The sequence below is a fragment of the Pinus tabuliformis genome, chromosome 4_1, assembly GCF_031772625.1.
Source record: "Pinus tabuliformis cultivar Carrire ecotype Pingquan chromosome 4_1, CPIR1, whole genome shotgun sequence".
NCBI classification, from domain to species: domain Eukaryota; kingdom Viridiplantae; phylum Streptophyta; class Pinopsida; order Pinales; family Pinaceae; genus Pinus; species Pinus tabuliformis.
In genome coordinates, this window is record NC_142303.1 from 65,030,552 (window position 1) to 65,046,351 (window position 15,800).

Here is a 15,800-nt window from a genome sequence, read left to right on the forward strand (position 1 = left end):
CTATTGTTAGGTTGTTCTAACCCACAGCTCCATCTGAATTTATTGAGCCGCATCATAAATTTTAATTTTAGGTTAGGAAAACAATACCAAGGATGGAGCATGGTGAAACAATTTAGGCAAACAAGTGATGGCAGAATGATTCTCACGTCCATCTAAATAACAATGTAACACAATAACCCAACAAATCAAAATGGATAAATGAATAAATCGAGATGAAATAGTTTACGCTAACTAATGAATCGAAGTTATAAAGTTTGTGCTTCACTGATAATAGGGTAAGTAGCTTCAACTTGTAATATTCATATGTTACATTGCATGCATTGAAACATGTATAGTGCCAAATAGGAAGTGTGCATATATTATATAATTGTAAAGATAGTAATCAGATTAATATCTAAAATGAAATTTGAAAACTCCATATTGCATTTATGTCAAGCTCTCAATGATGAGGAACATAGTGATATATGTTTCAGTGGTATATCTTCCTATATATGAAATAGTTGCATGTTTATCTCATATATGTTTTTGGTGAGAGGTTATAAGTTCCAACTTATAGGGAATAGGTAACTAGGGTATTAAAATTTAGTTGTGCAAAGTGAGGAGGTGGTTTCATAATCAGCAAAATGAAAGTCAACTCAGCACAATATCAAAGTTGCATCAATACCAAAACATGGAATATATGAATTCACATATATACATATAAAAATAAAGCATGCTTCATGTTATATGGCTTGAGAAAAAAATTGAAATCGAAAAACATTTGAGAGTTGTTAACCTAACATAACATAACATATATATATAGATATATGTAGATTTTCCTCTTATGCATTAAGATCTAAGGATAAGATTGTTTTAATTTTTTTTTTAGCTTATCATACAAGTTTTTTATTTTTATTATAATTTTCTCTTATGTAATAAGGTTTGATATTTAAAATCTTGTGTAACTAATTGTGCATGTCTATGTGGTTTTTTGCACACTCGAGAGGCAGATTCACACTCGACACAATGAAATCCACTTCCACACTCAACACAACAACCAATTAATCTAAAAATTTAATTATGCTGAAATGCAGAGGAAGGTTCTTTGATTGTGTAGAGAAAGCTTTCTCCTCACTATGCACAAGGTAACTTCTAGGACCCACAATAATTAAGCCGAAAGGGATTTTCTTTGCGGGCTTGGGGTGAGTGAATATTGTTCACCCCAACCAATATGAAGCCTTCATTTTCATTGTTCAAGCTAATTAAAATCTCACGCCTGTCCAATTGATATCTCACACCTCATTTGACATCTAACACGTGGATGATCATTGTTGTTGGCTCTTTCAATGTGTTTCTGCACTCCAGATGCCCATTTGCGTAGAAAAGGTATCATGTGGTAACCACGGTGGTCTCAGTGTTGATAAACTTGAAGAACATCTTAAACATCACCTTCAATGAGTGCATTCTTCATCCTAACCTTCAACGAGTTTCGGCTTGTTTCTAACATCGACGCTTTGTCGAGGAGGGTTCAACATTAAAGTCCTTAGAGCTACATGAGCTTCCAAATCTTTGATCCCCTCATATTTTTTTAGTTGAGCTCATGGATTCAATTCATTACCTAGTAAGAAGGATGATTCATCATAGCATGCCCTCGCCAAAGGCATCCATGATGGCACCCAACCAAAGATAGAGGCAAGAATATCACTCTCAATCTCAGTAGAGTAGATATGTTGACAGCTTTTGTAACACCCCTCCCTTGTGTACTATATTATTGTAAACCTAAGCTATGTTAAAGCTAGGTGTGATATCCTCCCTTGTGTGTTAAATGTTGTAAACCTAAGCTAAGGAAAGCTAGGTTTGATACCCTCCTTTGTGGGTTAACTATTCAAAACCTAAGCTGAGGAAAGCTAGGTGATATGTAATATGAAAATCAAATGTGGTTTTAAATAAATTAACAAAATAATTCACTTCGAGGGTGAAGCACCAAGAGAGAGGATATGCTTGCCAAATCCCATGAGGAATGGGATAGAGATAAATATTTCATGATAAGCTTCTAGATGTGATTGTAGATAAGCTTGGATGGATTGGATTTCCATGGGTTGGATGGAAGATAAATATCCATTGGACATAAAATCTTTCCAGGAAATAAAGGCAAGCTTTTATGTGGAAAAGCGTCGTGGGAGATAAAGATGACATTTTCCGGATAAGACCTAGGAAAATGGAAAAATCCATAAAGCGGGATGCCACTAATGGTAACTAAATCATGAAACAGGGTATTAAATACCCAGTGCATCAATCAATTGAGGACAGTTGATCCTTGGCAAGATCTTCACCTCGGGGGGAATCAATGGTGATTCATGGCTGGGTGGTGGTGCTCCTCCCTCCAAGTGAGGTTTAGTTGGTGTAAGATGTGTGGAATGTGTGTATGATGATTCCTAATGTCTCTCTCTATTATTATTCTAGTTGTTTATGAGAAGAGTTCTCAAATTTTTTCTCCATGAGAATGCTTGATGAATAGTATATGCTTACGTATTAACAAATTTAATGATGTTTCCCTCTAATCTGATGAGATTCACTTGTATGGTATGTGTTTTCCTTACTTGTTATGATATTAAAATCATTTAGCGAAGATATAAGGATGCTTAAATTTATCTCTACTATGGGAATGATGAATTTGTTATGCTTGTTGCATTCGAACATAAAGTTAACTGTAGAAGCATGTTTAGTGGATAACAGTCCTAGGACCCATTTATGGTATAATTTTCATGTGAAAAATATTCATAAATAGGTTACCGATGTTAATGTTTTCTTATGTAATGACTGCAGCTATTATGGGCTTGAGGTGTATGTCAGTATTCCTTTGACCATACTTAAGGATTTGGAAAATGATAACTATAGTGTGTGATTTTAGTGATTACCATAATGTCTCCTTGAAGTCATTATTCTGGAATGGTCATATAATAATGTTAATATAGTTGTTACATTTAACCTCAAGTGGTAACTCTCGTGCATGTGGGAGACTTAGGGGATCATGTTTCTAATTGAGGAATTACTTCCGATAAGGGTAGTTTAATTAGTTAGTTATGCATGTTGAACCAAGGGTTGGTTAGATCACCTTGATGATGCTTAATTATATTAATGACACATGGTCAATTCCAGCCATAGTAAATGTAAGATAATACTCCATTAATGTCAGCGTGGATTAACCAGAAGATTACATAGGTTGCATGCCATGATTATTCCTTCACACTCAATAACAATTCCGCTATATATAAGTTATTTATATGAGTCTAAGGGGTTCCATTATGGATACGATAAGGCATAAAAGAATGATGCACTATTATGAGATTGTATAAGATATTAAGAAATTAGTATAGTAATAGGAATAATACTTGTTCCTGCCATGATAAAAATATTACATAAGGCAATAGTTAGATCTCAGTTGTAAACAAAGAAAAATTTACAGAATTGGGAGCCTAATAAGCTATTATTCTGGGATAGGCCAAAGGGATATGTTAAAAATGGTATCGGATCATCAAGTTCAAACCTTACGGCCTATGGGTCAATACGCCTCCATAGGGTATGGAAAAAAAATTAAGCCCTAAGTTGGCCTCCCTCCTACAAAGTCTATGAAAGGGTCTAGGTATAAGCGTTAAATCTAGATTATATAGGATTTAAAACTAAATATTAAAATTGTTCTTGCACATATGCATGGTTCTTGATGCAGGCCAAAAGGATAAAAGTTTAAATTTAAAATTTAAAGCATGTGCATATTATCTTGGTTTCTTCCCACCAAAGGAAATTAGGATTTTTTAAGGATGAATCCAATTACTAACACGATTAATAATAACAATACATTACATATCACATGTTAAAGAATTTAAAACTAATGGTTTGGATCTATGGCATGGGAAGAGTATGTTAAAGGAAACCCTTAAACGCCACACCAATAGAACATGTCTTTTGGATGGACCGTATGGTGTCAAAATTAGGATTTGGTTACCCATCCAAATTAAGGTTCGCCTATGTTAAAAAACCACATGCGAGGTTGTATACGTATGGAGAATTTGTAGCATCAAGGGGAATTACAGTTCCTTCAGTGCAATCTAACTATCAAGCCATCTATATCAAGCCATTTATTGGTTGACAAAAAAAGGGTAGTTTCCACTTGTTTCAATATTTAATTGGTTACTACTACTAACCAATGCTAAACTTGCTAAGAAGGAAGGGTCTTTAGTAAAGGTGACAGATTCAAGACGAAGTGCTCAATTAGCCAAAGAGCCATTCATTAAGGGCTCAACTGCATTTTAAGGTAGGAAATGAATTTTTTTCCCTCACAAAAAGAGTATACAACCTTAAATACAACTATAGTCTCTCCTCTTCCATAAGATGGCGAGGGTTTGATTCATTCATTACCCAATCCAAATTAGCGGATGCAGTATTTTCCTCATACGTTGTGCAGAGATGGATAGTCACACCACCATCGATATGGAGTGTGTAGATTTGTTCGGATGATCAACAATACAGAGGAAGATTGTAAAAAAAAAAACCCATGAAAGCCAGGTCATGGAGGGAAGCATCACCATTGAAGCACAGAGTGAGAAGAGGCCTTAGATGCATGTAGATGAACAAATCGGCAATGAGTGGTTTAAAATTGTAGAAAATGTTGCCATATTGTTGTTTCTCTCTTTTAGATGACTGACTTTTGGATGCTTATCACAAAATGAGCCCCAAAATCAGAGAAACAACACCTTTTAAAGAATAAAACTACATCAATCATATTGATCACTACATGAGGCCGGATAGACTTACCCACCCCCCCCCCCAAAAAAAAAAAAAAAAATCAAAGAATGGTGCTCATAAAAGCAATCAATAATAAAAATTAATTTAATATAATACAGATATGGTTTATCCGAAAGAAGTTAAGATTTACCTATAGTCAAATTCTAACTGCCATTGGTATACAAGCATTGCTCACATGGGGCAAGGACATTTAGGATGGCAAGGCGGCAAGTTTCCATCATGTGATCTGAAAATCACTCGTGAGTGATCTTAGTTAATTACTTAATTAATGAAGGTATTACAAACTCATGTATTGGTGTGTGTCTATGCTATCTTAGGCAACGGATCGATCAGATTGCAAAATACACAGACACTAGAAAATGGAAAACAGTATGAGAAACACAGTAAGCAAATACAAGAACACAACAAATTAATAAGGAGTTCACCTAATCCTCCTGGGCTACGTCTCCAATCCAACTCTCAGTGGTGGTCTTTTCTTATTGTGTCTTTAAAGCAGAGTTTTATAATGAGGAGCTCAATTTGAGTCTCCTGAAACAGACGATGCTTAGTAGGGTGGTTCCTGGATTCCCTATGCCACTAGAGTGCACAGACTCTTTCCTTACCAAGTATCAACCTCTCTGGTCTTTAATGGGATGAGTCCAATGTGGTGCTCAATTGCCGACAGATATCCTCACAGAGATTGCTTGAACCTCTCAAGCTTGGTTCTGTCTGCTCGATGCTACCTTAACCCTATAGGTCAGCTCGTCTCTCTATTTTCTGCTTCTTGCTTCACTGCCTCTTTCTTGCTTGTCTTTATTCTCGTCCTTTTGTGTTTTGTTCTCTATCTGTTCATGGCTTAAAGCCAATTTGTCTCATGATTGTTCGCTTCCTCTTCCACCTGTTCGGATCGCCTGCTGTTGTTCATTTGGAGTTCCCGGCCTTTGCATCATCACCAACATCCCACAAGGAAGTGGCCACTTGTCCTCTCACGAACTGCACTAGCTCTTCCTCGAATGGTTCGGTACGTCAGTTACGCTATGTAATGATTCATCCGCCAACTCAGCAGTCAAATCAGACTCCAAACCTTATGTATTGTACCTTATTTTCCCTTCAGATCTGGTTTCTCATTGGGCGCAATCTCCGTTGTCAGATCTGGAGCCCCCAAATCCTACGATGTTCACTCTTATCACGCGGTTGACTTGTTCGACCGTTAGCCAGCGATGAGAGGTGGTTTTCTCTCTCATCCGCTGGACACGCGTCATGCAATGTATGGAATCGCTTGTCCTCCTACCAAATCTGCTTACTACCCAATATGCCTCCGATATTCTGCTAGTTCTGGAGTGCATGGCCTACCTTCTGCTTTAGCGCTTTCACTACGGTCTCCCGACTTCCCATGTGACCAAGCACTTCAGGGCTTTTCCTTCTCGAGGGTTTTGCCTAACGATGCGAGATTAGAAATAATTATGCATCAGAAACGACCTCTGTTTTCCAGTTTACATCCTATGCAGTCTCCATGGGCCTTGGTCTGTGTGCTATGGCCAAGGTCCTTATTGTTCCTTACTGGCTACAAACTACCACTGTCTAGAGGTCTTCCTGATAGCTCTTTTTTCTTAAATTTTTTAAGTTTGTCCTAATTTTATATGGTCATAGAACTTTTCTAGTTTTCATGGATCCAATTCGAATCATAGCCTTCCCACTGAAAAAGCTTTTGGACCACCAAAAGTTGGTTTTCAAGCATTGACTAAGTGAGGGTACGATTGTCTCACTTGTCCAATCTCTATCCACTTTGCACTGCTCGACTTCGAACCCTTGAGCCCAACTCTGAGGTACTCAACATCTCCCTTGTGTGTCGTCCTCACCTTCCTATCGAGAATTGTGTCTTCTTGCAATTCATTATGATATTCAAGTAACAAGTCATCAATAGAAGGCAATTGACTCTACTCTTCAGGATCTTCAATTAGCGAAGGTTCAAACAATCTCAAGCAATCTGCATTTATGACTGAGTAGATGTGCATGTAAGCTGGTAGATCAAGGAAAAAATCATTCTCACCAATCTTCTCAAATATCTTGAAGGGTCCATACCTGATAGGCTTTAGCTTTTTACCTTCACCTTGCATCCTGTCCTTGCTGATATACAGCCAGACTTGGTCACCAACTTGGAAACTATCCTCTGTCTGATGCTTGTCATGCCCTACCTTGTATTTGGCTTGGCTCTTTTCTAGTTGCTCTTGTACTGCCTGGTGGATCTCTTGGATTTGTTCAATGAACCTAGTTTCCCTGTCCACATCATTATGTCCCTCAACTGTGGTGTCTTTACCAAAGACAAAATCCAAAGGAGACCTAGGTGTGAAACCAAAATAGGTCTCAAAAGGAGATCTCTGTGTAGAAGAATGTTTTGCTCTATTGTAAGCATGCTGCACATAACATAAATGTTCATCCCAAAGCTTAGGATGCTTGCTGCAATATCCCTTGAGTAACTAGATCATTGTCCTATTAACTACTTCTATCTGGCCATCAGTTTTTGGATGGAAGGTTGTGCTTTTCTTCAGTTTGGTGTCCATCAGTTCCCACAGACTTGACCAAAACTTTCCCATAAATCGGGTGTCTCGATGAGATACAATGGAAGTGGGTAATCCAAAATGAACCCATACATGTTGAAAGAATAGTTTTGCAGTTTGTTCAATTGTAATATGTTTATTAAAAGGTATGAAAATACTCATTTTGTTGAACCTATCCACAACAACATACAGATAATCATGACCTTTCCTAGATTTAGGCACTCCAACAAAATCCATGGAAACACTCTACCAAGGGTGAGAAGGAACTGGTAATGGAGTGTACAAGCCTAGTTTTCTATTGCCGGGCTTTCTTTTTGCACACATAGTACACCCTCTTACATATCTAGAAATTGTCTCGTTCATTTTTAGCCAATAACAAAATCTTTGCAGCTGTGCAATTGTTTTACTTACCCCAAAGTGACATGATATTAGAGAAGTGTGTGCTTCTCAAATTATCTTTACTCTTTCATTTTTTGGAATGCATAACTTCCCACAATGGTATAAGAGTCGGTCCCTTATATGATAATCCAATTCTTCTACTTATTTCCCTTCACTTAAAGTTGGATATACATCTTTAAACTCTATATCTTGAGCATATTGTTCAATGTAACTCTCATGTAAGAAAGAATTATTCTTAAGTATAGTAGATGCATTTCTAATTGGTCTTGATAACATATCTACAACTTTATTGTGCATGCCCTTTTTATATCTAATGACCAAATGAGACTGTTGTAGAAAACCCATCCATCTATAGTGTCTTGATTTCTGAAACTTAGTTTGGGAGTGTAGATATTGAAGTGGTTGATGATTCGTATGTATTACTGTCTCTTTGCCCATTAAGTAATGTTTCCACTTTTTCACACTCTGTACTAATGCATACAATTCTTTATCATATGTAGGATAGTTAACTTCTACAGAATTAAATGTCTCAGAATGATAACATATGGATTTACCGTGTTGTGTCAACACTGCTCCCATGGCATAGTCACTGGCATTTGTTTGGATCTCAAATGGTCTTTGAAGATCAGTCAGTGCTAGTACAGGTGTTGTACTAATCTTTTCTTTCAAGGTGTTAAAGGCTTTCCGCTATTTGCCTCCCCACTGAAACACCTTGTTCAATCCCGTTAAAGCATGTAAGGGAGCTGCAATTGAGGAAAAGTTAGAAATGAACTTTATCCAGTATTATGCTGCTCCTAAGAAGCTTCTAACTTCTGTAGTAGATTTGGGTTTAGGCCAGTTCACAATGACTGCCACTTTAGAGGGATCTATCTTCAATTCACCACCCCCTACTATATGACCTAAAAAATTCAGAGATGTTTTTCCAAATTCACATTTTGAGAGTTTAACATAATGTTTTTCCCTTTTCAAAACATCTAGTGTCTTCTTAACATGCTTTAAGTGTTCTTCCCACATTTTTCTAAATATCAGAATGTCATTCAAATACACAATAACAAAATCATCAAGACAAGGTCTGAGCACATCATTCATTAATCTCATGAAAGTGGCAGGAGCATTAGTTAAGCCAAAAGACATAACCAGCCACCTATACAATCCCTACTTTGTTTTGAAAGCAGTCTTCCATGCATCTTGTTTTGAAATTTTACATGATGGTATCCACTATGCAAGTCTAGCTTGGAGAAATAAATAGCTTCTTTCAATTGATCTAAAAGATCATCTATGCGAGGAAGGGGATAACAATTTTTGATTGTTCTCTTATTCAGTGCTCGTTAGTCAATGCACATTCTCCACAAGCCATCTTTCTTTCTCACCAAAGTGATTGGTGACCCACATGGTGATGTGCTAGGTCTGATGAACCCTTTCTCGAGAAACTCTTGCACCTACTTCTTGATTTCTACATTCTCTAAAGAGGACAACCTATACATTCCAATGTTAGGCAATGGAACATCTTGTTGCAAAATAATATCATGCACTATTTCCTTTTTGGGTGGCAAGCCTTTAGGTTCTTGAAACAAGATATCATACCATGAAACAACCTTTTCTAAATCAGCTTGCTATTTAGCATTACAGCCTTCAAATACATTGGTTTTATCAGGTTTCTTTTCCTTTACAACCATCATTAAGAATTGTTTTCATGAATTTATCATTCTTTTCATCTGCCCTGAGTTTATGAGAGTAAAATTATTCTTGAGCTTATGAGCTCTTACAAAGTATTGGACTCCATCTTTAACAAGTAGATACTTCTTCTCAACTCTATAGAAAATAGCTTTTCTGTCATACAAGTAAGGACTTCCTGAAACAATTCCATGTATACCCAAAGGAATTATGTCTAACTCAACCTCATCTACAAATGCTGACCCAAAAGAAAACTTGAGTTTGTATTGTCTAGCCACTTGTAGTTGTGCTTTATCATTTAACCATCCTAACGGGTATGGTTTCTTGTGAGGTGTAGTCACTAATCCCAACTTCTTTACAATTTCTTTGGAAATTAAATTTACTTGTGAGCCACTATCAAACAAAGTATCAATATTTTGATGTTTGGAAATAACTCGAATATAGAAAAGCTCATGTCTTTTTCTCTCATTATCTTCATCAATAGTAGATTGTGAAGAATTACTAGTAGATGCTTCAGAATTCTTACCTCTTATACCTGTGGCTGCAATAGTTCTTTCATCCCCCGAGTTTGACCTCAAATATTTCTGAATAGCTGTAGTAGTCTTATTCTTCTTACCCTGAAACTTCGTGGGTCTCAGCTTCGGATGCAGAATCCAACAGTGCTCATCATCATGCCCATCCTTTTTATAGTGATTGCATGAAACCTTGCTTTTCTGTGCAGTGTTAGCCTTCCTTGCTTTCCATTTCTTCTTTATTTTCTCCTTATTCTTTCTTGCAATGGGTTGGGATGATGCCCCCAACTTCTAGACTTCCATTCTTTCCTCTAGCTTCTAGATGAGTAGCTTGTACATATACCTCATCTATACTAGTGGGATTAAAGATGAGGATGGTGTGCCTCATGTAGCTATGTATACCACCAATGTACTTCAACAGAGTCTCAGGTGAGTCTGATGAGATTCCTAGAACCAATGCTCTCTTTCTAAATTCTTGAGTGTATCCCTGTACACTTTGCCCTTTCAACTGTTGAAGAGTTTTCCAGTTCATCATGGCTTGCTGCATGTAGGCCAATGGATAGAACTGCTTTTTGATTGCAGAAACAAATTCACTCCAGACAGGGATAGTCTTACCATGTCTCTTCAAGTCAGCTTGGGTCTTGCCTTCCCACCAAACCAAGGCAGTGCCTCCAAGGCATAGGATTTCCAGTTGAATCTTGCTCTTGTTTGAATCGATATTCTACACTCTACAATAAACATCAATTTGTCTAATCCAATTGTCCAAATTTTCTGCATTCAACTCCCATCATATATAGGTAAATCAAATTTGACATCTAGTTTAATCAAAGATACTTTGCTTTTATGTTCAAGGCTATTAGGAGGTGTGAGAAAGCTTTCTTCTTTCCCCTTGCCTTTTGAGTGGTCATGGAAGTGAGACTCATCTTCTCCTTTGTCTTGTTTGGAGCCTGATGAATCTTCATTCTTGCGTTTTCTAAAGTCCCTATACATTTCCTCTTCCATGGACTTTATGGCTAGGAAATCTATGAATTGAGGTTCTAGCCCCATAGAACCTTCCTCTGACATTATATTCCAAGGATAGAATCTCCCAATTTCAGGATTAGTTTCTACCAATTCTCCTTCTCCTAATTTGAGCTTTGATCTAGTTAGCATTAAATAGCTAAATCCAACACAAGCGTGTCTAACCTTAACAGCCTTGAGCTCTGATACCACTTGATCTGAAAATCACTCATGATGTATCTCAATTAATTAATTAATGAATGAAGGTATTACAGACTCATGTGTTGGTGTGTGTCTATGTTATCTAAGGCAACAGATCGATCAGATTGCAAAATACACAAACACTGGAAAATGTAAAAAGGTAAGAGAAACATAGTAAGAAAATACAAGAACACAAAAAATTAATAAGGATTTCACCTAATCCTCTTGGGCTACGTCTCCGATCCAGCTTTCAGTGGTTTCCTTTTCTTATTGTGTCTTTAAAGCAGAGTTTTACAATGAGGAGCTCAATTTGATTCTCCTGAAACAAATGATGCTTAGTAGGGTGGTTCTTGGATTTCCCAAGCCACTAGAATGCACAGACTCTTTCCTTACCAAGCCTCGACCTCTCTAGTCTTTAATGGGATGAATCCAATGTGGTGCTCAATTCTTGACAGATATCCTCAAAGGGATTGCTTGAACCTCTCAAGCTTGGTTCTGTCTGCTTGATGTTGCCTTAACCCTGTAGGTTAGCTCGACTCTCTGTTTTTTGCTTCTTGCTTCATTTCCTCTTTCTTGCTTGTCTCTGTTCTCCTCCTTCTGTGTTCTATTCTCTATTTGTTCATAGCTTAAAGCCAATTTGTCTCATGACTGTTCACTTCCTCTTCCATCCCGTCGAATCACCTGCTGCTGTTGATTTGGAGTTCCCTGCCTCTCCATCATCACCAACATCCCACAAGGAAGTGGCCACTTGTCCTCTCACAAACTGCGCTAGCTCTTCCTCAAATGGTTCGGTACTTTAGTTACACTATGTAATGATTCATCCGCCAACTCAGCGGTCAAATCAAACTCCAAACCTTATGTGTTGTAACATATTGTCCCTTCAGATCCGGTTTCTCATCTGGCGCAATCTCTGTCGTCACATCTGGAGCCCCCAGATCCTACGGTGTTCGCTCTTATCGTGCAGTTGACTTGCTCGACCATTAGCCCACAACGACGGGTGGTTTTCTCTCTCATCCGCTGGACACGCATCGTGCAATGTATGAAATCGCTCGTCCTCCTGCCAAATCCACTTACCACCCAATATGCCTCCAATATTCCGCCGGTTTTGGAGCACGGAGCCTGCCTTTTGCTTTAGTGCTTTCCCTATGGTCTCCCAGCTTCCCATGAAACCGAGCGCTTCAGGGCTTTTCCTTCTTGACGGGTTTTGCCCAGCAATGCGTGATTAGTGCTAAGCAGTAATCGCGCGTCAGAAACAGCCTCTGTTTTCAGATCCAGACTTCCTAATTGCTAGTTTGCATCCTGCACGATCTCCATGGGCCTCGGTCAGTGCGCTTTGGTCAAGTTACTCGTCATTCCTTGCTTTCTACAAACTACGACTGTCCATAGGTCTTCCTGATAGCTCTCTGTTCATAAATTTTTTAAGTCTGTCCTAATTTGATACAGTCATAGCACTTTGCTAGTTTTCATGGATCCAATTCGGATCATCATGCCAGTAGTGGAATAGGGAAAAGGCTACTAAAAGCAGCATGACTCCATAACCGTTAAGTCATTTTTCTTATCTTCTAGAAACATCACTGCATAGGGAAAGCTTTTGCAATGCAACTCCCTCTCTACCAATCTGATTGGTTCCTTATACCTCACAAAAGCACTCCGGTGAAGAATTGACAGATCCTTCGCCTCTAGAAAGGAAATTCAAAGCTATAAGGATTATCTTAACTCTCCTGTGTCGACGTAAGTTTGTTAACTTCTCTATACAGGGGAAGCAATAAAGAGAATTGGGATCATCAGATCCGGTTAAATTCTTCTAGGGAGAGCACAGAAGCACTTGCACAACCTTGATGTTAAACAACCTTCATTTCGTTGGTCTTAGCTTCAAGAAGGATTAATGTTTTCCATGGGTGCTGTTATCTTGAACAAATATCTATTGCAAAATACTGATATCTGATGCTGTTGATTTTGGCATTGAATTCACGTGGCTTCAATGACTACTAGTATCACGGATTGAGGTGGGTCTTGAGAAGGCCTCATTGCTCGAAGAATCTGAGGAAGATGGCAGTGATATATATAAAAAAATAAACGTTAGAGCTATGTTGTGATGCTCTTATCTATATTGAGTTGCTAGTTATTTATGTTGCGATCCAATGACCGAATTATCTTTTGTGGATAACCAACCTTCTCAGTTGCAAAATTGTATGTTATTATTAATGGATTGTATATATATGGTTGTCTATCTTTGAGAATGATTATGTTGATCAAGTGGAAAATGTACATTACTTTATATTAATAGTTGATGCCTACTGATAGTTACTTGTCCTGTGGATGATTATGTTTGTTATTTGTTGAGTTGTACATTCATCAATAACTGATGCATGCTAAGGATTAACCATCTCATGAATGATAATTTAGATCCATTATAAGGGTTGTCTACTAGGTTTCATGTTATGTTATAACCGATGCATGTTGAATATAACTAACTTCTATAAACGATGATATTATTTTCATCGCAGAGCTTGTTTAATATGTGGGTACCATACTAAGCCATAAGGGTATGCCTCTGTACTGGTGAAGTAAAGGTCTATACAGGGAAAGGCCCATGAAACAAGGTATATGAGCATGCTAACCCATATGGTCATATATAGGGGTCATGGGTATGCCAAAACTAAATAGTATAAGCATATACCCATCATCGTCCAAAACGATAAGTTTTATATCATTAAGTTAGGGGAATATTCTGTTTTTCGAGCATGTAGATGCTCTTCACGAAGGTTACATCCCTTGGTTGTGGACTTCTACCAACAAAAAAAAACACAGAGTGCGAATTATATACAGGGTCTCATTTTTATTTTAGGTTTATAGTGAGAAAAGAAGGTTAGAAACTCGAGTAGTGATGGGTATTAAGAATCCATCATGCAAATTTCAGACATACTAAGTATATGTGCATATAGACTAAAAGAGAAGAAAACTTGGAGTTGGGAATGCGGGGTTTACCGGGATAATTAAACGAATGAATAACACTAGAATATAGCAATAGGGCCACAGACTCATGGTTCCTTGTTTCATGGCTGCTAGTTTTATATATTTTTCTTTCCTAAGTTGTTGCTCCTAAAGAAACTAAACAAGTTTAAAGGAAACATGAAACTTCTAGATATTGCTCGACTGTCCCATGCCTTGGCACTCGTTGTGTGGATTAGCTTGTAGGGACTATTTGACTGAATGAAAAAAAGTACAACATTTCCTCAACTAAAAAGTAAATGTGCAAATTTGGATGCAAAGAAAGGTTTGTGTATTTTATAAAAAAAGAAAAAAAAATCATATCTCCAACACAAAAGTCAACATTAAAAGACAAAAAGGGTATACTTCCATTGAATGGTTTTGATAGTAAGTTTATTTGATTCCATCGATAAGATTTCAAACTGGGTATAAAGCTTGAAATATTAGCAAAGGCATATATATCACCGTGTTATTGGCAGGTGAAAACAATTAAATGAGAGGAAATTATGTTAAACTAACTTTGAAAAATAATAAAATCATAAACAATGCTTGGTGCATGACAAGAACATGACGATTAGATGTGGAACTTCATAAGAATACATATTATTTTAAACCGAAATGATAACTAGTAGTCAAAGTAAGCATGTGTCCTTTATTGTATCAAAAGGTAGAGTGAGTAATGAGAGGCATAATAGGTAGTTGTTATGGCTTGGGTTGTGGAGCTGGCCTACTCATGAAAGCATCTGCATGGACTCTATGTATAAGAAGGAATACTTATATTCATATTTATACTTGATCATCACTATGTTTAGTATGGAACATCGTATGTTAGATAAATATTTATGCATGAAAAAAATAATTTCTTATTTAGAATTGCATAGAAGAATTAAATCTTTATGTATAAGGATTTCCATAAAGGAAAATTTCCTACCTATAATTCTAGTTTATTTGATAGGGTTGACTTTCATGTAAATCTCCAAAATAGTCATGCTTGAGCATGTGGAGATTGTGGTATCGAAAGTGAAGGTAAGATACATATATATGCATGATATAAAGTAGATACACCTAAAAGGAAACTTGGGCAAAACTGGTATTAAGATTGACGAAGAGAAATTAGAAAGTTTGATTAAAACCTCTAACACAATTTCTACCATTGGATCAACATCCCAAAACCATGACATGAATCGGTTGATGAATGGTGTGAAAAACTATATTGGAATTGAATGTTCCAATAGGTAAGAGATTTAAATGGTGATTGGTACATTTGCAGTATAGATGCAAGGCTAAATAAAATCATCTAACCTTGGAAAAGAAGATTAAATAATAAAGAAAACCATTGTTGTATCTTATTGTATTGTGTGTAATGATACATATACCCATGCACTATCATGAATTGTATGTGTTACCATTGTCTAGAGGAGTGGTCATTCAAATAAAAATGTTTTGAAAAGGACCATGATTAATATCTATGCATAGTAATGAGTCATATGAATCTTCCATGTAAGCACTTTCTGATGAATTTTGGTAGTGATGAAAGAAAGTAAAATTCATTGCTCAACAATCATAAAAATGTTGGTTACACCAATGACTAGTAAGGGGGGAGTATGTTCTGTAGAAGAAAAGAGCGTGATAGAACTAATGATTATATTGGTAAGGTAGTGTGGAGTTGTTGTTGTGTAGTGATAAACTATATGTTTTGTTGCTT